This window comes from Tursiops truncatus, chromosome 10, assembly GCF_011762595.2.
Source record: "Tursiops truncatus isolate mTurTru1 chromosome 10, mTurTru1.mat.Y, whole genome shotgun sequence".
NCBI classification, from domain to species: domain Eukaryota; kingdom Metazoa; phylum Chordata; class Mammalia; order Artiodactyla; family Delphinidae; genus Tursiops; species Tursiops truncatus.
Genome location: NC_047043.1, coordinates 24,268,402 through 24,291,943, shown reverse-complemented (window position 1 = coordinate 24,291,943; position 23,542 = coordinate 24,268,402). Strand labels below are relative to the sequence as shown.

Here is a 23,542-nt window from a genome sequence, read left to right as displayed (position 1 = left end):
ATAAAGATACAATGGAATATTACTCAGCCATAAAAAAGAATGAAATAATGCCATTTGCAGCAACATGGGTGGACTTAGAGATAATCATACTGAGTGAAGTAAGTCAAACAAAGACAAATATATGATATCACTTATATGTGGAATCTAAAATATGACACAAATGAACTTATTTACAAAACAGAAACAGACACAGAAAACAAACTTTATGGTTACCAAAGGGGATGGGGGTGTGGGAGGGATAAAGTAGGAGTTTGGGATTAACAGATACAAACCACTATATATAAAATATATAAACGAGAACGTTCTACTGTATAGCACAGGGAACTATATTCAATATGTTGTAATAACACCTATAATGGAAAAGAATGTGAAAAAGAATACATATATACATATATAATCATTTTGCTGTACACCAGAAACTAACACAACATTGTAAATCAACTATACGTCAATGAAAAACAAAAAAATAAATAAAAATAACTGTTTTAAAGTTATTAGGCAAATAATAACACAGATGGTGCTCAGTAATGGTAAAAATCGGGAATATCAGGTGTAAAAGACAGAGTAGAATTATGCCACTGCTGACCTAGTAAAAACTTGACTTAACTTTTTAAAATTAATTTTATTTATTTATTTTAGAATTATATATATATATATTTTTAAAATTTATTTATTTATCTATTTATGGCTGTGTTGGGTCTTCGTTTCTGTGCGAGGGCTTTCTCCAGCTGTGGCAAGCGGGGGCCACTCTTCATTGCTGTGCGCGGGCCTCTCACTGTTGCAGCCTCTTGCTGTGGAGCACAGGCTCCAGACGCGCAGGCTCAGTAACTGTGGCTCACGGGCCCAGCCGCTCCGCGCATGTGGGATCCTACAGGACCAGGGCTCGAACCCGTGTCCCCTGCATCGGCAGGTGGACTCTCAACCACTGCTCCACCAGGTAAGCCCTTACTTATTTTTTAATTTAATTAATTGATTAATTTATGGCCGTGTTGGGTCTTTGTTGCTGTGCGCGGGCTTTCTCTAGTTGTGCTGAGCGGGGGCTACTCTTCGTTGCGGTGCACCGGCTTTTCAGCGTGGTGGCTTCTCTTGTTGTGAAGCAAGGGCTCTAGGGTGTATGGGTTTCAGTAGTTGTGGTGCGTGTGCTCAGTTGTGGCTCACGGGCTCTAGAGCGCAGGCTCAGTAGTTGTGGTGCATGGGCTTAGTTGCTCCATGGCCTGTGGAATCTTCCTGGACCAGGGTGCAAACCTGTGTCCCCTGCATTAGCAGGTGCATTCTTAACCACTGTGCCACCAGGGAAGTCCCTAAAATCAATTTTAAATTATAAAATGTGTAACCAATTCAAAGAAAGCTTGGGAAATAAAGAAAGGAAAAAAAAAAAAACCCAGCTATAAACCTTTCATTCACAAATATCATCTGTGATCCTATTCACACTTGGGTGTTTACTGGGAGGGGTCTCGGGGATACAAGAGACATGGCAGGCGAATCTGGCAGGATGAGACCAAGGTGACTGGCCAGGAGAGAGACTCCTGGAAAAGGTCAGTATTAAAAGATGGGAGGAGGGGCAGGGCATGGGGTAGGGAGGTTGTAACAAGAAGAAAAAAGATTGAAAAGGCAGATGGGAGGATGTCAGGGGCACCATTCCCTGGGTATGCTCAGCACAGCTTTGTCTGGGTGGCGAAGTAGAAATTATTTGAAGGAAAATCTATCACCTAATTGCCTAACGGCCAGATGTGACTTTCCATTTTCAAGGACTAGCGACACCTTCCGGAGAAGATGAGGAATAACTAAAATGCATAGGATCTATTGATATACTCAATATCTTGTAATAACCTATAGTGGAAAAGAATCTGAAAAAGAATACATATATGTAACTGAATCAGTTTGCTGTACACCAGAAACTAACAAATATTGTAAAGCGACTCTAAAAAAAATAATAAGGCTACACGGTGTGCATGGGTAGGTAAGCTTAGTGTTTCAAGACACTGCCGTTCTCTTACACCTTCTCAGAATAGATATAATTACTTTCACAATTACAAGAAAAAACCTGGTTTAAAAATATAGGTGATTCTGAATATTATTCAGCCTTCAAAAAGGAGGAAATTCTAACACGTGCTGCAAAATGGATGAAACTTGAGGACATTATGCTCAGTGAAATAAGCCAGACACAAAAACACAAATACTGTATGAGTTCACTTACATGAAGGATCTATAGAGTAGAGGTATAGGGACAGGAAATAAAGTGGGGTTGGGGAGGTGGGGAAATGGGGAGTTGTTTAATAGGTAGAGTTTCAGTTTTGCAAGATTAAAAGCGTTCTGGAGATGGAGGGTGGCGATGGTTACACAGCAATGTGAAGATACTTAACACCACTGAAATATACACTTAGAAATGGTTAAGATGGTAAACTTTCTGTGTGTGTAATTTTCCACAATTAAAATTTTTTAAAAAATATATAGCTACTCTGGAAAATTCATATACAGATGTGCTTAAATGGAACATATTAGATTTTTCCTCCGTGGTGGAAAAGATAGGAAGTATGAGATTTCTAGGTGGTTAATGAGAAGTTTGTTACCCAAAAAGATGGATTTCAAAGACTCGGAGCACTATTTTATCTTTTTTCCTCCAATAGAACTATATCACATGAACTACATTATGTTGTTCTGACTTTCCCTACGTGTGTTTTTCTATTTTCCTGGTAACAGTTTATCCTATTCTCTAAACAAACATTTTCCAAAAGCCTATGATGCATCGGCACTGCCCCAGGCAGTGGGTATGCAATGGTGAGTCTAACAGAGTCACCTCATTCCCTGCCCTCATTGGCCATAAGGTTCCTGATGAGGAAGACAGCTCATCACATAACTAACTTATGATAAATGTTATGAAACAGAAATTCAAGAGACAAGGAGAGACCATAATAGAGTCTGAGGCTTCAACTGGAGTTCTGGAAAGGCTGCCCTCACTGTGGTAGATTAAAGGTCACTGCAAATTCTTTTGCCTTTCCCCCACGGAGAGGAAGGTTTACCTACCCTCCCTCTGAATCTAGGCTGGTCTTGCGACGTGCAGCAGACGTGAGCCCATGTAACTTCTGAGGCAGGACACTAACTTCTGAGGCAGGACAGACACTAACTTCTGAGGCAGGGGATCTGCAGTTCCTGCCTTTGTTGCTTGGAATGTTTTCCCCTGGAAGCCAGCCATCATGGACTTAGGACTGACTACCCAAAGACCACTATGTTGTAAGGAAGCTCATTAGGCATGTGGATAGAGAGAGGCCACTTGGAGGAGCACCCAGGCACCAGCCATGAGAGTGAAGACTTCTTGGACCTTCCAGCCCAGCCCAACCAGCCCAGCCCAGACACCTGATGACCCCAGCTGACCCCACATAGAGGAGAAGTATTCCACTGAGCTGTCCTGAATTCCTGCCTCATGGAATCATACACATTGACATTGCTAATAAGTGACAGTGCTGGGAGCAAATAAAATCCACGTTGTTTTGAACCACTATGTTTTGGGTAGTTTGTTACACAGCTATAGCTAACCAAAACATTGAGGAGGTGATCTTTGAAATGGAAGTGATGTTTGAGTTTTAACACATGAACAAATTTCCCAGTAATGTACCATGGCAGTGGTTTTCAAACTGTGCTTTACAGAACCATTTTTGGATCTGTAAGGAAGAGAAAGGGGTAGGGACCTGACAGTTTGCAGCAGGGTAGGGTTGAAAGACAGTAAATGAAGTAGTCATTCCTCAAGCAATGGAGACTTGTTTTCTCTGAGACTCACAGGTCCAATGTTGGTGGGATGAATTTGTAACATCTGAAATCAGAAAGATTTGAGAGTTGTTCATAAGGAACTAAATAAAGGTCCCTAATGTTTTCTCTGATTTTGTGTCACCAGGCTATCTGTAAACTTGTAAGCTTCTCGGTGTTTCTGGTACCTCTCCTGGTCTCTGGCATCCGTCCCCTAATTCAATTTCCTGATGCTGCTATGTGCCCAACCGCTAAAAGCCCAGATGCATTAAGACACTCTGTTGTATACAAAGGGAAGAATTTCCTGGAAGGCCTGACATTTGCTTCTGCTGCGCCACCAACCACAACACCTGCAAGGCCCTGGCCCCTCCAGAAGGTGGCACTGGCTGGCCAGGCCTTGCCTCTCCATCTGCCTCAGGAGCTCATGAGTGACAGTGTCGGGTGTGGTCCCTATGCTGAAGGAAGGGCCTTACCCACATGTGCTGCACACCTGTCGGTAAGAAAAGCCTGTGTCCTTTGGGCAGCCTCTTTAGCCATGGGGGAACATATTCTTTCAGATAAAGTCTTCCTTTAGCAAGTGGGAGGAAGATAAGGTAGTAGTTGAAATGCTGCTATCTTGGCACCAATGGCCTTTTCTGAAACGATAAATCTGTTAATGGAACTCATCCATGTATAAATAGCTTGTTTCGTATGTGGCGCTGTGATGGAGGTTTTGCTATGAGTCAGAAGACGTCAGTTCTACTTTCCATATGAGCTGGAGCTCTGCGACATGCTGCTTTATTAGTCAGAGTTCTCAGACCTCAGTTTATGTCTCCTTCACTGGACTGAGAAGGATTTGAGGGCAGGGAATGTTCTGGTCTTCCTTGTATCTCTAGCATCAAGTACAGGGCTGAAATTGTTTGAGGGCAGGAAGACATAGGAAGGAGGAGAAGAAAGAAGGAAGGGATCCACTTCATAGCGCCAGCCATGGGGTCGGTCGGCCATAGGGAGTAAAACAATTCGCAGGGTTTGTGGAAAGGCGCAGGGTGGATCTGGGTGGCAAGCTTCTTAAGAGGAAGTGGGGCTGCAGCAGGGCCTCTTTTGCATAAAGGGCACTGAAAATAGAATGGAAGTGGACATACAATCGAATGCCTTGGCAACCCTCCCTTGCTCCTCCCAAAGCTACTGATGCTGCAGGATGACAGAGCAGTGGCCCATGAGGACGGCAGCTCTGTCAGTGGCAGCTCTGTCTGTCTGACTTCTTTTCAGTGACCTCTGTGGAGGGCAACGAGGATGGGGGAGGTCGAGGAGCCCCTGACACAAACGTGGAATTTTGACTTAGTTTTGTGCCAAACTCACCTGATGGCTGTTCTTCGATGCCCTCGATTCTTCTGATTTTGCAGAGCGAACTCTCACTTTACGAAATGCCAGAATTTCACCTGGGAGCACCTGCTGCAGAGGGCAAAAGAGTCAAGCTAATAAGCTCTTCCATTCTGCTTCTTGCAAACGGCTTCAGTTTTGAAAGGGAGGCCACAATTTTTAGAATTCCTTCTTGCTTTCATCTGTACCCTGAATGATTAACTCCTAGTGTCTCCCTAACATTAACCCATGTTTCCTCTCCAATTGTTTCTGGGGAGGCAAGAAGCGAGTGCACTTTCAACCCAGACAGAGACCACATGTCCTTTTTTTTTTTTTTAATCCTTTTCAATCCGCCTCCTTCCCCGAACCCCAACTCTCCATCTTCTGCCCCCACCTCCACCCCTCCTATTAAAATCAGCTCCATTAGGTCTCCAGAACCATTAGGTTGGGAGAACCTTGTGAGATAAACCTCTAGTAATGTTTAAAATCCAGTCTAACTCGTCCTTTGTTTAGAAAAAGTGACATCATTGGATCTTCAAACAGATGATAGCATTACTTGACTTATGTCATTAAAATGCAGAGGCTGGGGTAAAGGGATAAAGGGACACACAGCTCAGCATTGGGGGGTTCATTTAAAACTTCCACGGTCTTTCATAGAGTAGGCAGGTGAAGTCACTGTTTACTTACAGATCTTAAAAATACTTTAAAAACCTAACTTCATTCTGTGGTTCATTTTTGTTAAAACATTCTTTACTAATCTTAAAAAAATAAATCTCAGAGGGAAAATTAGAATTTTCTTTCATGGAGTTCAAAATCTATGATCATCTTTCAGGTAAATTTTCTTAAGAGAAAACTACACACAAATAGTTACATTTGGGGAATGCTTGTGCCTACAGCATAAAAACACGCTCTATGTGACCAGTGACTAGTTCCTAACATTGACTTATCTGATTAAATGTATTGTTTCTTTTTTCTTTTTTAAGATGTGACTGTGGTGACCAGTAAGAAAGCCAGAAATGGGGCTTCACTTGTGGCACAGTGGTTAAGAATCCACCTGCTAAGGCAGGGGACATGGGTTTGAGCCCTGGTCTGGGAAGATCCCACATGTCACGGAGCAGCTAAGCCCGTGCGCCACAACTACTGAGCCTGCACTCTAGAGCCCGCGAGCCACAACTACTGAAGCCTGCGCACCTGGAGCCCATGCTCCGCAACGAGAGAAGCCACTGCAATGAGAAGCCCACGCACCGCAACGAAGAGTAGCCCCCGCTTGCTGCAACCAGAGAAAGCCCGCGTGCAACAATGAAGACCCAATGCAGCCAAAAATAAATAAATAAAATAAATAAATTTTATAAAAAAGAAAGCCAAAAATGGTGTTTGAGATTAAATGCAATGAAAAATGGATGCATTTGGTGACCCTTAAATGCAAAATCTAAAAGATATTTGAGGTTAAATGCAATGAAAAACGGATGCATTTGGTGACCTGCCCAAATCAGCTGATGTGTTTTAAAGTTGTACTGAGTCTGGTTATGGTGGCTCTTGACATGTAATGATTAAAATTTTAAATAGACAGAATTTGTCTTTTAATGAACTAAAGCAGGGTTTAAATAAAGCCTGAATCTGACATTCATTCTTTACAAAGCTCCAAGGAGTCAAGTCAAAAAAGGGATTTCTCAGTTTCTCTGGTATGGCTTCTGAAAATGAAAATTGGCACCTAAGATCTAAAGAACAGAGTGTTAGGCTCTGAAATACAAATGCTTTTAGGCAGAAGCACAGATGGGTGGGGAGAAGGGGGACAAAGAGATTTTTTTCCCCATGCACATATTGTCCCCAAAAGGTGCCTTCTGTACAGTTTTTAAGGTCACTTCGACATGATGGTTGTTACGACTTTGATAAAAAAAGTTTGAGGAGGCCAGTGTGAAATGCTGGGATGAAACATCAGCGGTGAAACCACATTTGAGACAAATGAAGGTCACTGAACAGAGAAAGATAAATACTGTATGATTTCCCTTATATGTAGAATCTAAGACATCAAAAGAACAAACACAACAAAACAGAAACAGACTGAGATACAGAGAACAAACTAGTGGCTGCCAGAGGGGAGGTGGGTGGGGGAGGAGCAAACTAGGATGAAGAGGTACAAACCTCCATTTAGAAAATAAAGAAATAAGTCATGGGGATGTAATGTACAGCATGCGGAACATAGTAACATTGCAATAACTTTGTGTGGTGACAGATGATTATTAAACTTCCTGGTGACCAATTCCTAACGCATATAGATGTCGAAAAACTATGTTGTACACCTGAAACTAATATAATATTGTATGTTGACTATCCTTCAATTAAAAAAATAAAAAAGCAGGGCTTCCCTGGTGGCACAGTGGTTGAGCGTCCGCCTGCCGATGCAGGAGACATGGGTTTGTGTCCCGGTCCGGGAAGATCCCACATGCCGCAGAGTGGCTGGGTCCATGAGCCATGGCCGCTGAGACTGCGAGTCCGGAGCCTGTGGTCCGCAACGGGAGAGGCCCCAACAGTGAGAGGCCCGCGTACCACAAAAATAAATAAATAAATAATAAAAAAGCAAAATGTGAAACCTCAAAATATAAAATAAAATGAAATTTAAAAAAAGAAGGTCACTGAAGCTTGGCATCACTTTTACTTTCTCTCTCTCCCACCAAACAACGACTCTGCTCACATGTTAAAGAAGGAGATATTTGGTGAGAATACATTCATCCTCATGTGCTATGTGAATGAAGAGAATGTTGCAATAGTGTATGACACGGTGTGTTGGTGCTTTCCATCTTAAGTACCTTGTATTGTATTTGTATTTACTAAGCTTAAGAAGATTGTGCAAGGTTAATCACACACACACACACACACACACACACACACACACACACACACACACGCAAACATCAACTTCCCCACTCTGCCAGTAAACCCAAAATAAATCTTATCTGCTTGAAATGCTTTCTTCAATAGCTCCCACTTCTCTCAGGATTTAGTCTGGCCTGGCAAGGCAGGTGCAGCCCCGCAGGAGCCGGCCCTTGGACCCCTGCATCCATCCATCTCCTCCCTCCGTCCTGATGCCTCATATTGACTCTGAGGTCCTGGAACCTGCCCCACCGCTGCACCTCCAAACCTTTATTCTTCCTGCTCCCTTTACCTTCATGTCTGCCTCACACTGACCAGTCCCTCCGCTTCTAGCTCAATGTCACCTCCTCCTGAGAACATTCCTGGACTATCTCCTTGCTCACATCAGGATTGGTGCCTTGCAGGTGTGTTCCCATGCACGCTCTACTACTGTGTGACACTGAATCAAGACTCTTCCTTTTCCTGTGTCTTTTATAGTAGCACAAGTTCCTGTCCCATAGCGAGTGTCCGCGTTTGATGAATGAATTGTTTAATCAGAGTTTGTTGTTCATCTTGTTTCTAGCCCACTTTAGCTTACTCGTGTGCCTAAATGGGTGAGGACAAATAAATCTTAAATAGTTTGCTTGACTAACATATATGTATATATGTGTGTGTGTATATATATATATGCTTTTTGGTCGCACTGCGTGGCATGTGAGATCTTAGTTCCCTGACCAGGGATTGAACCCGTGCCCCCTGCAGTGGAAGTGCGGAGTCTTAACCTCTGGACTGCCAGGGAAGTCCTTAAAACTATTTTCCTGATAGTCATTTGGCAACCTGAAAATTAGTGGGGGAAGTAATGATAGTTACCGAACAGACTGCCTTTGTTTATCTTCTGTGGACCATTTATTTAACCTGTGAATTGAATGCTTTAAATTATTTTTCTTGGGATAATAATAACTTAAAATAATGAAGACCACATTTATTATGGGTATATGCTAAACATCCTTTTTTGTTCCAAGGGCTACAATTGCAACTCCAAAATGTATCTTCTTCCCCCACCCTGTCCACCCCCAACACACCACACACACACACACACACAGACACACACACACGCACACACACACACACGCAGAGTCCCCTAGAGCCACTTACCAGATTTCATCTTTATTAAATAGAGTCCCTTAAGACAGATGTTAGCACATTTCCAAAGTCATAATGAATCTGGTAAAGGAAAGCGACAGAAAATGATGATAAAGAGACCCATTCAGTTGGCATATGAGGCTCCCCTTTGACCCCTTCAAACAAACCGAGAAACCAAGAATGAAAAATCCTCTAAGAAGCCAAAACTTGGAATATTCTCCCAGGACCACTAAGTCCATCGCACCCAGTCATGTGGATCCGAGTACAAAGTCAGTTCTGCACGTCAGCTGTTAGAAGAGTTATTTTAGAAAGATAATCCCAGGAAGCTTATTTCTACTCTCTTTGAAGTAATGAGTCCAATGAACTCTTGAACTGGAGACTTGAAGTCCCTAATTGTTCCGGTCACTTGGAAAATTGAGAATTACTCTTAATAATTTTCTACGTAATTTACTGGAGAGCAACAAAAGTGGCTGACAATATTATTAGCTGGACTTTTGGCCTGTTTTGATAAATACCAGATAAAACGTTTTAAGGATGGAGCTTGAAAGCCTAATTAAACAACATTAAAAATAAATGTCTCAGGCTTCCCTGGTGGCGCAGTGGTTGAGAGTCCGCCTGCCGATGCAGGGGACACGGGTTCGTGCCCAGGTCCAGGAAGATCCCACATGCCACGGAGCGGCTGCACCCGTGAGCCGTGGCCACTGAGCCTGCGCATGTGGAGCCTGTGCTCCTCAATGGGAGAGGCCACAGCAGTGAGAGGCCCACATACCGCAAAAAAACAAACAAAAAAAACACCAAGCATGTATTATCTCTCAGTTTCTGTGGGCTGCAAATTTGTGATTGGCTTGGATGGGCAGCTCTGGCTTAGATTTCTTCCTCTCAGGAGACTGTAAACAGGTGTTGACCAGGGCTGCTGTTCATCTGAAGGCTCACCTGGGGCTGGAGGGAACCCTCAGCCCCTCTCACCTGGGCTACTTCCCGGGGCTGCTTGAGTGGCCTTGGTTTTAAATAAAGGTTTTATTATTACTTAGGTATAGCAAGGCCAACAGATCAGGAGATGACTGCCAATGAAAAGATAGCTTGTTATACTTACAGATTCTGAGGAGGGGTACTTCCACTACATGGGAAAGCACTGGGTCGGTCAGGAGGCAGAGGTTATAAGGGAAACACGTGGGCAAGAGTCTTTATTGTGGTTTCCACAGGAAGGAACAAGCAGGTGGGGTGAGCAGGCTTACCTGTGTCATACTCTACACATCAGGCTTGATTCAGTGTGGGGGGAGATTACACAAAGGTATGAACACCCAAGAGGAGAGGATCATTGGGGACCGTCTTGGAGGCTGGTTACCACATGTTTCAGAAGTTGCTTAATCTCCAGGTCTTGGTTTCTTCATCTGAAAAAGATGGTAATGATATTGCGTTAGTCACACTTCTTGGTTGCAAGCAACAGAAAATGACTCTGGCTTACTTAGGCAAAAGGGGAACTTATTGGATGAATTTGGGGCAACTCACATAATAGAAAGGAGGGCCATATACTGAGGCTCATAAGGTGTGTAGGAATCAAGGGAGGCCTGGGAGCAAGAAAGGTCACGCAAGGTTGAAGCCTCAGGATGGGTTTGGTTGGGAAACTGGTATTGACATCACGTCCACTGGACACTGGATATTGTTGCCAGAGCTGAATTCTCAGCACCACGCTGTCACTCTGAGTAACTCTCAACTGCTTCTGTGCCCTGAAAGTTCCACAGCAGAGGGACCTCCTGTCCCCTCTGCTTCCAAGAATTCAACAAATGTCCACTACAAAGACCAGCCTCCTGGGACTCTCGTGAAACAAGAGTATAAGTCTTTGGAAAACTGAGAGTGATCAGTATTGTTGGTTGTTTAACTGAAGGAGGAAAGTAGGCACCTTGGGACGGCACAGAGTGGGTTTAGAGATCTCGAGTTGAAAGTGATCTCACTTAGACCCTGAAGCATCCTCATAACGTTTCCAAACACACTGATCATTTCCAATCACACACTCATCCCAACCCTGCTCTTAAATGCATATACACATTTTAGGGAATTCCCTGGCGGTCCAGTGGTTAAGACTCCATGCTTCCACTGCAGGGCGTGAGGGTTCCATCCTTGGTCGGGGAACTAGGATCCCACATGCAGCGCAGTGTGGCCAAAAAAAAAAAAATTTTTTTTTAAATTGCTGAGCTTTATGTAAATCCTATCTCTGCTCTGATCTGGTTGCAATCAGAGTTGGAGGCAAGAGAATAATCTGTAACCAAAGAAAAGTAGAGTGAACGGGGGAGGGATAAATTGGAAGATTGGGACTGACATATACACACTACTGTATATAAAATAGATAACTAATAAGAACCTACTGTATAGCACAGGGAACTCTACTCAGTACTCTGTAATGACCTATATGGGAAAAGAATCTAAAAAAGAAAAAAAGAGTGGAGATATATATGTATAACTGCATCACTTTGCTGTACACCTGAAACTAACACAACATTGTAAATCAACTATACTCCAATAAAAATTTAAGAAAAATAAAAGTGAAGGTTTCCTGTCAAAATTGCAACCGTGGCCCCTTTGTACCCTGACATGAGCCACGATTAACGTTGCTGTCAAGTGGTGGTGCTTCTTTGTGTCGTTACCTTTACTGCTATCTCAGTTTGAGTTGTCAGGGCACGGCAGGACACCTCTTCCCAGAGAGCCTGTGATCTGTTAGCTGTTGGCATGGGTCTTACTGTTCAGACGCAATTGTTTTGTTCAAAGTGTTTCCTGCCTTGGGTTTGAACTCACTGAAGGTAACATATTTAACTTGTCAGTGACTCTCAGACTTCAGTGTACCTGAGAATCACCAAGATGGCTTGCTAAAACACAGATTGCTGGACTCCACCCCCAGAGTCTCAGATTCAGCAGATCTGGGGTGGGGCCTGAGAATGTGAATTTCTTTCTTTTCTTCTTTTTTTAAAAAATTATTTATTTATTTATTTGGCTGCACTGGGTCTTAGTTGTGGCACGCGGGATCTTCATTGCCGCGGGGATCTTCATTGCCGCGTGCGGGATATTTAGTTGCGATTTGCGGGCTCTAGTTGCGGTATGTGGGATCTAGTTCTCTGACCAGGGATTGAACCCGGGCCCCCTGCATTGGGAGCGTGGAGTCCTAACCACTGGACCACCAGGGAAGTCCCAAGAATATGCATTTCTAGGAAGATGCCGAGTCTGGCTAATGCTGCTAGTCTGGGGTCAAACTTAGAGAACCACTGACTTGGGTGACTTGACGCTGGTGCTGGACTGCTCTGTAAATGTCTTATACTCTCCCCAGTAATTGCCTTTCATAAAGAAAGCCAAGACTATACTCACAGAGCAAAATTCTATGAGCCTCAGAAGTAAATATTGAACCACGATTCAGTCAGAAAGATGTTCGATGGCATGGAAAGAAACTTGACCACAGAAGCTTAACCTGACAGCAGTTTATTATTTTCTCACATTCTCCAGTAGACCAGAAGCTGCCCAAAGCTGGTGAGATGATTCCACACGACCAGGGGCTCAGGCTCTTGCTAGCTTTCTTCTCTGCCACCCTTGGTAAATGGTTATTGACCTCACAGTCACAAGATGGCTGCTGCACCTCCAGGTATTGCCTCTGTACTCTAGGCAGGAAGAAGATGAAAGATGAAGAGGATATGCATGTGGGAGCTTTTCTGGAAGTTCCTCTATAGACTTCTGTTCCCATCTCATTGGCCAGAACTATGTCTATGGCCACATATAACTTCGAAGGAGTCTGAGAGAAATCATAGTTTTAGCTCAACGCTTGTTGACCCAAATAAAATGGGGTTCAGTTAATAAGGAAAAAAGGAAGAATGGGTGGTAACCAGCAGTCTGTCTCAGCATTCACCTGCTCAACTCCCAAAGATCCCACACTGTGTACTCAGGCCAAGTCCACATCCTGAACTAAACCAACTACACAATAGCTGAAGGGCCAAAGGAAGCACATGGAGAGACTTTCCACACCAGCATTTCTTGTTGAAGGCAAATGGGTATGATACGAAAAAGGTAAATTCTGGGTTAGAACTTGTTTCTTTTTTTTTTTTTTTTTTTTTGCAGTTCGCGGGCCTCTCACTGTTGTGGCCTCTCCCGTTGCGGAGCACAGGCTCCAGACGCGTAGGCCCAGCGGCCATGGCTCACGGGCCTAGCCACTCTGCGGCATGTGGGATCTTCCTGGGGCATGAACCCGCGTCCCCTGCATCGGCAGGTGGCCTCTCAACCACTGCGCCACCAGGGAAGCCCCAGAACTTGTTTCTTTTTATGGGACTTCTCTGAAGTTTTATTATGCTTACGTATATAATGACTTTCCAAGACAAGCTTAAACATGCTGTGTTTCCCAAGTTATTTGACAGCAGAAGCTTTAAAACAATTTTCCTGGAGTATCTCCCTGAACTATTTTCCATGGGACTTTTGCCAGGAAACCCTGATCCATACAGTATCAATTAGGAGCATATTTTCAGAGCCCCCATAGTCAGAAAAAGTAAGTATGCTCTTCTCGAATCAATGAGATAGTCCAATTTTTTTCTATGGGGAAAGAAATGAAAATAGGAGGAGTTGGCGAGTCAGGACATGGGGTGTGGTTCTGGTCTGCTGTCTGATAACAGAGTGAACTTGACAAGGGCTTGCCCTCTCTGAAGTTCCTGCTCTCATTTGCGAAGTGAGATCTGTAGGCTATCACCAGGCTGCACCCCAACAAACTAGAAACCTGCCACTTCACAGCTCTTAGAAACATCAGGAAGGAATGTCTGGATAACTCTTTGCTAATGGGAGACAAGAAATAAAAAGGCTTAAGATAGAAAAGACTTTTAGAAGTCGAGAATAGTTTTAAGAGGAAAGGAATACCTTAATGAATAAGAAGGATGGAAAATGTGGGATTGCCCTAGTTTCCTGTGGCTGCCTAACAATTGCCACAAACTCGGTGGCTTAAAACAACAACAAATTGAGTCCTGGAGATCAGAGCTCCGACTTGGGTCTTACTGGGCTCAACCAAGGTGTCAGCAAGGCTGTATCCTTTTCTGGAGGCCCTGGGAGAGAGTCCACTTCCATGCATCTTCCAGTTTCTAAAGGGCTGCCCACATCCCTTGGCTCGTGGCTCCCCCCCACCCCCCCACCAGCCCATCTTCAAAACCAGCAACACTGCATCTCAGTGACCACCCTCCCCTGTCACGTCTGCCTCTCTGATCACAGCTGGGAGAAGGTCTCCCTTTTTAAGGAAACATGTGATTGGGTTGGGCATTGGTTGGGCATAATCCAGGATTACCAGCCCCCCAAGGTCCCTAACTTAACCACATCTGCTGCTTTGCCATGTAAGGTAACACATCACAAGTTCTGGGGATTAGGGTGTGGACATCTTTGGGAGTCGGGGTGAGCATTATTCTGCCTGCCATATGGATGAAATCTATTGTTTAAAGAAGTGCAGGGGTTGAGAAACTAAAGGATGTTACGAAAAATTGAAATTAGGCTTAATAATTTGCAGGGTACAAAGAGGTAGGGAGAGTTGATACGAAAAAAAATCCAAGGAAGGAGATAAGTGACAACATGAACAAAAATAGGACGACACTAGTTAACCGTGTTAGAAGCACTGAGCAGAATGGAGGCTTGGCGTGGGATTGCTTTTTTCTGTTACGTATCATCCCTTCACAAAACAGAACTAAACATCTAAAACTCACATCCTTTAAAAAGCAAGACTGTATTAGCATTAACTAAGTCAGTGCTGCAGGGCCTTGCTTGGCTTTCAGGGGTGGAAGGCTGTAGGGGGAGCCCCAAGCATGGTCTGAAATCATCACAGAGCCCCAGACAGCGTTTGGAAGAATTTACAGGAACCCGGTGAGGTGAGGGCAGCCTTGCCTTTGTTCAGTGGTTTCGGGCTGTGGAATGGAAGGGTATTTGGTATTTACATCCAAGGTGAGAGTGGGCTTGGGACCAAGGGTGGCCGAAGCATCAGTCCAAGGGTCAATAATGATGCCGAAAACGTGACCTCTGTGCGCCAGTGCCGAATGGAATCTCAGAGACAGAGTTTTGGGTGAAGTAGAAAAGAATAGCTTTACTGCTTTTCCAGGCAAAGGGGGCCACAGCGGGCTCCTGTGGGAAGATTTGATGAGTTTTATAGCAGTAGTTCAAGGGTGGGATTGCTGACAGGATTAGGGTGTGTGCAGGGCCTGCACTCCTCTAATCTGGTCACAGGTAACCTTCTTGGTGAGCTTCTCTGGTTCCTGGCCTCAGGTGGTTCCTGGCTGCTCTCCCCTTGATTAGCAACTGTTCGAATCGCCCTTTGGAGCTCAGGGAAGGTCGTGGAGGCTGGATTCTGTTCCCTACAAACAAGAAAATGGAGAACAGAAAGGCTTCCTCGCCCAGGAGCCCCACAGGGTCCTGCTCGGTTTCAATAAGACAGGAAGAACCAAATTCCAGTAAACAGATCCAAGTGCAGGTATACACGGAGTCTCTCTCAGCCTCAGCACTGTTGGCGTTTGGGACCATGTAACTCTTTGTTATCCTGCGGCTGTCCTGTGTGTTGTAGGAAGATTAGCTGCATCCCTGCATTATACCCATCTGATGCTGGGAGCACCCTTCCTCAGGTTGTCACAACCAAAAATGTCCCCAGGCATTGCTAAATGTCCCTTGAGGGGCAACATCCCCAGTTGAGAACCACTGGTGTAGACTGGAAACCAGCGAGGAGAAGCAGCGAGCCAGTAGGTGAAGCCTGAGAACCTGCAGAGTTTCTCAGCCTGCCAGGACCCTCAGTGAGGGAGCCTTTGCCAGGTCCTTTGGCTGGAGCTTTCGGGCTATCAAGGAGCCACCAGGAGAGTCCAGCTGGTTTGCATGTTGGTCTCTAACTTGGCCTCCAGGTCAGGAGAGCTCAGGATCATTTGTTCAGGGGTTACAAGAACAGGCTTCAAAAGGCAATTCACCTGGGCAGGTGACAGGCTTGTTTGCAGTATAAACAGCTTAGGATCTATTATCTTATTTCACTGCCAGCTCTTCTGACCCCTGGTTTGTAAAGGAGGGAGAAAAGGAGGACGGTGGAGATTCTGGGACCCAAGCAGGGCCACGTCAAGCCGACACAGATTAGTTGGTTTAGATCGGAAAGAGTGCATCTTTGGTGGGTGAATTAGAATAGCAAGTCCCTCTGGGTGGGTCAGGAGCAGGGCTGGGAGAGCAGATGGCATGTGATCTGCAGCCCTGGGCCCACCCAGCAGGGAGCCCAGCGAGCACCTGCCCAGCCCAGGGAGGCCAATCTCCACCTCCCACTCTGCATCCCACGTATTCCAGGAGACAGACGTTCACACGTGAAAACCTTGGGACTCAGATGCGGCACTGGGGAGTCCCTAACCATGAGAGATACTAAACTTTCTTATTTAAAAAAAAATATGTATTTATTTATTTGACTGCACCAGGTCTTAGTTGAGGCACGCGGGATCTTCGTTGCTGTGCGCAGGATCTTCGTTGCGGCATGTGGGATCTAGTTCCCTGACCAGGGATCAAACCCGGGCCCCCTGCATTGGAAGCGTGGAGTCTTAGCCACTGGACCACCAGGGGAGTCTCAAGAGATCCTAAACTTTATACCAGCAGAATCAGAATTTCATACAACACATGGTCGAAAACAAAGGCAATGATTCTGTAGGAATGAGTGAAAGGTAGTTTAGAAATATTCTAAGTGAGGAAAGGAAAGAGTAAAATGGGCAGTTAGACGAGGTCGTACCTAGCTGCCTCTGTGCATCCTGCTGGACGAGCCTGTTCATTTATAACTTTAGGACCTAGATGATGAGGGGGCCGCAGAGGTGAACCAAAGCTGTGTGCTTTTACGAGTGAGGGCGGACCTCTGAGGGCTCTCCTGAGTTTCAAGCTCCAATGGCCCAAGGCTGCTAGTTTAGGAGATGCCGTTCCCCAAAGCTACACATGGTCTGCTGCATGCATTTCTGTGAACTTCCTTTGAGGACCCTGGAAGACCAACAGTGCTAATCCTGTTCCTGGATGGGCAAGGCGTCATCCTGCCAAAGGGACAAAGAAAGACATTCTATCATTTTTTTTTAAAAAAATATTTGATTTATTTATTTGGTTGCGCTGGGTCTTAGCTGCGGCAGGCGGGCTCCTTAGTTGTGGCATGCAAACTCTTAGTTGTGGCATGCACGTGGGACCTAGTTCCCTGACCGGGGATTGAACCCAGGCTCCCTCCATTGTGAGCTCAGAGTCTTAACCACTGTGCCACCAGGGAGGTCCCAAGAAAGACGTTCTAAATCAAGAAAACTCTCATTAAGCGCAGAGGTTTCCCTGTGTTATAGATGGAGACCCAGAATCACAGTCAGGCAAGCTGCCAACACTTGCAGGGCCTGGGGTGAGAGAGGAGAAGTGTCCTTATAAGACAAACAGAGGAGAGACAGAGGGAGGAGAAGGGGAGGCCATGTGACCAGGGGGCAGAGGTTGGAGTGATGCAGCCCCAAGCCGAGGAATGCTGGCAGCCATCCGGAGCTGGAGGAGAAAGAAAGGAGTCTCCCCTGGAGCCTTCGGAGGCAGCACTGCCCTGCCAACATCTGATTCCAGACTTCTGGCCCCCAGAACTGTGAGAGAATAATTTCCATTGTCTTTAGTCACCACATTTGTGGTAATTTGTTATGGCAGCCCTAGGAAATTAGGACTCATCTCAATGATTACTAATATGTTGAGCATTTATTAGGCCTGATTATGTGCCACTAATCCCCCCACTTGGGCACTCTGCTAAAATCCCCCCACTTTTTTTTTCCAGCATTATCTCATTTAAGCCTCACAACAGCCTCATAAGATACGTACTTTTATTATCCCCATATTACAGATGAGCAAAGTGAGGTTAAAACAGGCAAAGTAGCTTGCATGTCTTGTAAGCTGGGGTTGGACCCAGGTCTTTCTGACTACAAAGACCTCCTTTAAGCACTCATGGAAGCCTCCCTGCCTGATTCATCCAGGCGGGTGGCTTCTGGCTGAGTGTCACGTGCTCTTTGTCCCCATACTTAAAAAGAGGCCCAGCGCAGAGGTTTCTGGGAGCCAAGAGTTATAAACTGTATGATCTCCTGAGGCAACTGCAGCGGAGCTCGGCCAAAGTGAGCGGCAGCAGGAAAGCAGACTCGTAGAAGATGACAACAGCAGCTAGGCCAACTTTTGAACCTGCAAGGGGGGGAGAGGAAAAGGAGAAGGTGATTTGAGCCAACTCTCAAAGCAATATTCAAGCAGAGACCTACCCTCTCATGCAAAGATAAAATATAGACAGACCACTCAGGATGCCCCTGGAGAAGTTCGGAACCGTGATTTCAGGAGCGAGTTGGAAGAGAGAGAGAGAGAGCTGCTTCAAGAGAAAAAAACAGAGACCGGCCAACCCGAGAACATACAACCTCCTCTTCAGTGTCAAAGAAGCCTTGGTTGGACCAGATTCCTGCTGCCAACCTCGATGCACACGACCCTCTAACAGGTGAGGAAGATGAAGATTTTGAAGAGGAGAGTGATGATGATGATACTGCAGCTCTTCTTGCGGAGCTGGAAAAAATTAAAAAAGAAGGAGCTGAAGAGCAGGCCAGGAAGGAAGGAGAACAAAAGGCTGAAGAAGGAAGGATTCGTATGGAAAACATTCTGAGGGGAAACCCTCTCCTTGATCTCACTGGCCCATCCCAGCCTCAGGCCAACTTCAAAGTTAAAAGAAGGTGGGATGATGATGTCGTTTTCAAGAACTGTGTAAAAGACGAAAGATCTGTAAATGATATGCTGTGATCTGAATTTCACAAAATGTTCATGGAGAAATATATGAAATAGTACAGTTTTATGTGCTTAATGAAAGGCTGTAAAATGTAAAAAAAAAAAAAAAAAAAAAAGAGGCCCAATTCTTTTAGCACCCTCTCCCCCAACCTTCAGCTCCTTATCACCACCTCAGAAGTGAGGTATAAATTACAACTGCCTATTCTTCTAACTCAGTGGATCATGGGAACACCCTTTCCTGCTATAAAGAAACATTTTAGGCACACACAGTTACACATAGTTCTTTGTACCTCTTTAGCCTCTAGGTCATTGGGGTTTATTTGCAGATGTTGCCAAGATGAATCAGAGATCTGGGGAAACTATCTGTCCTTGGAGAAAGAGAGCCGTCAGGATGTTTTTATGTTAGTTTCTTTTTGCTGATTTTGAATTTGTGTGAAGACTATCTCCCTGTCCCAGGAGAAATAGTTAGAAAAGTTTATTTTCTTAAGACTTAAACTATATTCTCCAAGCTCACTAAACTATCGGAACATCAACACTGGACTCTGCTGATGGCCTGATCTAGGAAGTAAGCATTTCTTTCCTTCTCTGCTTTTGTCCTATCTTTTGGGGACTAGATGGGATGTTTTTCTCTATCTGCTGATGACCCTAATAACCGTGTGTGTATATGTGTATGTGTGTGTGAGCGTATATGTGAGTGTGAGTTTGTGTGTGTGTGTATATGTGTGAGTTTGTGTGTGAGTCTGTGAGTGTATATGTGAATGTGAGTTTGTGAGTGTGTGTATATGTGTATGTGAATTTCTGTGTGAGTGTGTATATGTGTGTGTGTATGTGTGAGTTTGTGTGTGAGTTTGTATATGTGTATGTGTGTGTGTATATGTGAGTTTGTGTGTATATATGTGTATGTGAGTGTACATGTGAGTGTGTGTATATGTGTATGTGTGTGTATATGTGAGTTTGTATGTGAGTGTGTGTATATGTGTATGTGAGTGTACATGTGAGTGTGAGTGTGTATATGTGTATGTGTGTGTATGTGAGTGTGAGTTTGTGTGTGAGTGTGTGTGTATATATGTGTGTGTGTGTATGTGGTGGTGGTGGTTGGGGGAAGGGGGTCTGGATGAAGTGGTTACTCTTGTTGCCCTTTCTTTTCTTTCACACAAAGCTACCCCGTTTTACAGGTGGAAACGTTGAGTCCTGGTACACTGAAAGGGTTTGCTCCAAGATAACTCCACCAGACAGACTTAATTACAAATGCTGGCTTATCCTCCCAGGAAGCCTTCCGTTTAGTGACAATGGGAGCTGTTATACAATGAATTTTGAGGCTAATTTTAAAGTAAGTCATGTGCCCCTCCAGTTGCTCTGACCCAGATATGAAGCACGGATTCTAAGTTGCACACAAAGGAAACTACAATCAGTCTGGAGGCCCCACAGGAGCAGTTTGGTTGATTACAGGAATGCGAGCCTTGTGTCTCAGCCCCTGCAAGGCTCCATCCCTTGGGATTCACGTGGCGTCCAGTTAGGGCCCTGCCTTGGGGACAGGGCAGAGGGGACCCCAGTCCAGTGCCAGGCCCCGGGACTGACCCTGGGTCATTATCTCTGCCAGATACCCAGAGCCATAAAGAGATGCTCCTCTAACCTCTCCTGTGCCTACCAACAGCAGCTGATAGAGGTTTGAAACCAGTACCAAAATGTCCTCTTGACCCCTTTGGGGGGCTGATAGTGAAAGGGAAGGACAGAGCCGGGACTGCCCACAATCCTTAAGGCAGCCGGGAGCTGAGAAGCGTTAGTGCAGACAGAGGGCTCTGGTTTAATGAAATGAAAACTTACCCCTGATCTCACCTTTCTGAACCACTTTTTTCTGTTCGAGGCTCCTGTACACAATCACCGGCTCCGGGAGCTTCCCTCCTCTTTCATTTCTCTAAACCAAAACCTGCTTCCAGGAAAGCATCTGATAAATTTATTTGCATCAAGAAGAATGGACAAATGTTATCTTCTGGGGTGCATTTGCATTGTGAAGACTTTAAGCAAAAGTGATTGGTCTCTGTGCAATGTCAGAGTCAAAGAAATTAGCTAAGAGGGGAGGGACCTGCTTAGGGGCAGGCAGTGCAGCAGGGGAAGGTGGGCAGGAAAATGAGTGGGAAAGCAGGACGTCATTTTCAGAAAGGAAGGCGAAGTCAGGAGAAGGGGTCTAGCAGCAGATAAAAGAGGTGATGGGAGCTGAGATGTGAGCATCAAACACCTTCAACTGAAAACTCATGTTGGAAGTAATCTGCTTTTCCCTTCAAATAAAACATTCAAGAAAAGCAAGTGTGTATGTAAAACTCAACTCATTTACTCTTTCATCCATTCACTCATCCAAATGCAATTGTATTTACTATGTTCCATGTATCAGAGGCAGCCAGAAACAAGATACTTGAGGTCTCTCTACACAAGGAACCATGGAACATTCTCTCTAACTAGTGGGTGAGGCTAACAATAAACATAATTTCATGTGGTTGTAAGTGCTTTGAAGAAAATAAAACAGGTAAGGAGATGCAAGGGTGTTGGAACTGAAGGGCAGTTGCCCGGGGGAGGGGTATCTAGATGAGGGGTAAGGAGAGACTTCTATTTAGGGTGGCCGGATTTAGCAAATAAAAATACAAGACAGACAGCTAAGTCTGAGTTTCAGATAGATGATGAAAACTTTTCCAGGATAAGTATGCCCCATGCAATATTTGGAGGCATGCATGTACTACATGTACTAAAGTATTTGTCATTATTCTGAAATTCAGTTGTAACTGAGTATCCTGCATTTTATCCTGTAATACCTCTCCTCCTCTGGGATCCCCATGGAGGAGTGTTCCAGGATAGAAAACAAGGAGTGCAAAGATTCCCAGGCAGGAATGAGCTTGGCTTGCTCAGGAAGCCCTCCGTGGTCAGATTCGAGGGAGCAGGGAGGACAGTGGTAGAGATGACCTCATGCAGGGGAGCAGGGGCCAGATCACGTGGGCCCCAGGCCAGTGTGAAAGGTTTGCATTTTATTCTGATCTGTGGAAGTTTGAGGAGAGCTCTCAGCATTGCAATTATGCATTTTCACGAATACTCCAATTTAGTATTGTGTTTTCCAAAACAGGTGCCACTCACTTCGCTCTAAGACCAGATTTTAGGACTGGAGAGTAGTTGAAACTGAGCAGGATTCTGCAGGGCCTTCCTGGGGACAGACCCCCATGTCCCCTGCCTCTTGTTTGTAGAAAAGCTTTAGCCTCCTTGTCCTTCCCTGAGTTCCAAAGAGCAAATTTAATCAGAGAAATGAGAAAACACAGAAACAAAAGAAAACGATGAAGCAGGACAAAATAAAAATAGTTGAGTCATAAAACAAAGTCAAGGACATTCAGTTCCTCCTCAAGGGTTATAGATAATATCTTGAGCCATATCCTTGAGTTGTTTTACAGATACTAAAACCCTCACCAGGTGGAAGAAATCAATTGCTGACCACCAGCATGTAGACCCCAGACCAGTTGGAACCAGAAGGTTGATAATGTTAACTCCTGAAATACCACCCTGTTACCTCACCACCAACCAGTCAGAAGGATGCCCACGAGCTGATCAGGGATCTGGCAACCTTCACCCCTAATATTACCTTTAAAAACTCTTCCCCAGGGAATTCCCTGGTAGTCCAGTGGTTAGGACTCCACGCTTCTACTGCAGGGGGCATGGGTTCGATCCCTGGTCAGGGAACTAAGATCCCACGTGCCATGTGGTGTGGCCAAAAATAAAAAATTTTTAAAAACAACCAAAAAAAACCCTCCTCCAAAAGCCATGTGGGTGTTCAGGTCTTTCTAGCATGAGCTGCCAGTCCTCCTTTCTTGGTCCCACACTGGGTGCCTTGCAATAAACGCGGTACTTTCCTTCATCACAACCTGGCGTCAGTCGATTCGCTTGACTGCACATCAGGCAAGAGGACTTAAGTTGGGTTCAGTAACATAGGTGACCCTGGCCTGAGGGAAAGTGAGCAATATCTCCCCTAAATTCACTTGACCTCCCCCATCTCCTTCCACCCATTCACTACTGTCTTCAGTTTTCCTAGCACTGGATAGTCTTTTATTATACCATAAGAAATGAGCTTAACATGCTATTGGGAGAAGAGATTTGGGGATTCAAATTCTTACTAGTGTGTAAATGACTACTAGAAAGTGTTTTGAAAGTGAGGACGGAGAGAGCATGTAGGTCAAGGGAAGATGGGGAAAGAATAAAGAAGGGAAATTTGAGGGTGCTGATGTCAAGTGCTGGAGGCTTGACCAGTTCGCCTAGCTGTGACCCTGAAGCTGAGTGCTGGCTGAGTAGAAATACAAAGAAATTCGCCCCCCATCTCTGTTGAGATGGCCAAGAATCTCTTGGAAGAACGAGGCTGGCTGTGAACTGCCAGATGGCAGAGCAGTCAAAATATTTACTGTGAAGCCCACACTGTTTGGGAAAAGGCTGAACTTGCATTCCTGCCGCAGACCTTGGCGGTCTCCTGCCTCCCCTGCCATTGGCCTCCGTGACTCCCCGAGTGAATCATGGCTCATCTCCGCAGGGATTTATCGATCTGAACCAGCCTCCCCTCTGGCCTTCCAGTAAAAGTTGCCCTGTGTGGAAAGGAGTCCTGACAGCATTTCTGTGAGAATGGCCCTGCCTTACTTTCCATGTAATGTCGGGGTTTAGGACTCAAAAATATTCTTGTGAGGTGAACAGAAAAGCA

The 23,542-nt window shown here is 45.0% G+C and overlaps 1 pseudogene; it reads left to right on the top strand.

Annotated features, from left to right (window-relative positions):
- Nucleotides 1-18,197: 18,197 nt before the first annotated feature.
- Nucleotides 18,198-18,897, top strand: LOC101334215 (spliceosome-associated protein CWC15 homolog pseudogene; annotated as a pseudogene).
- The last annotated feature ends 4,645 nt before the right edge of the window (nucleotides 18,898-23,542 follow it).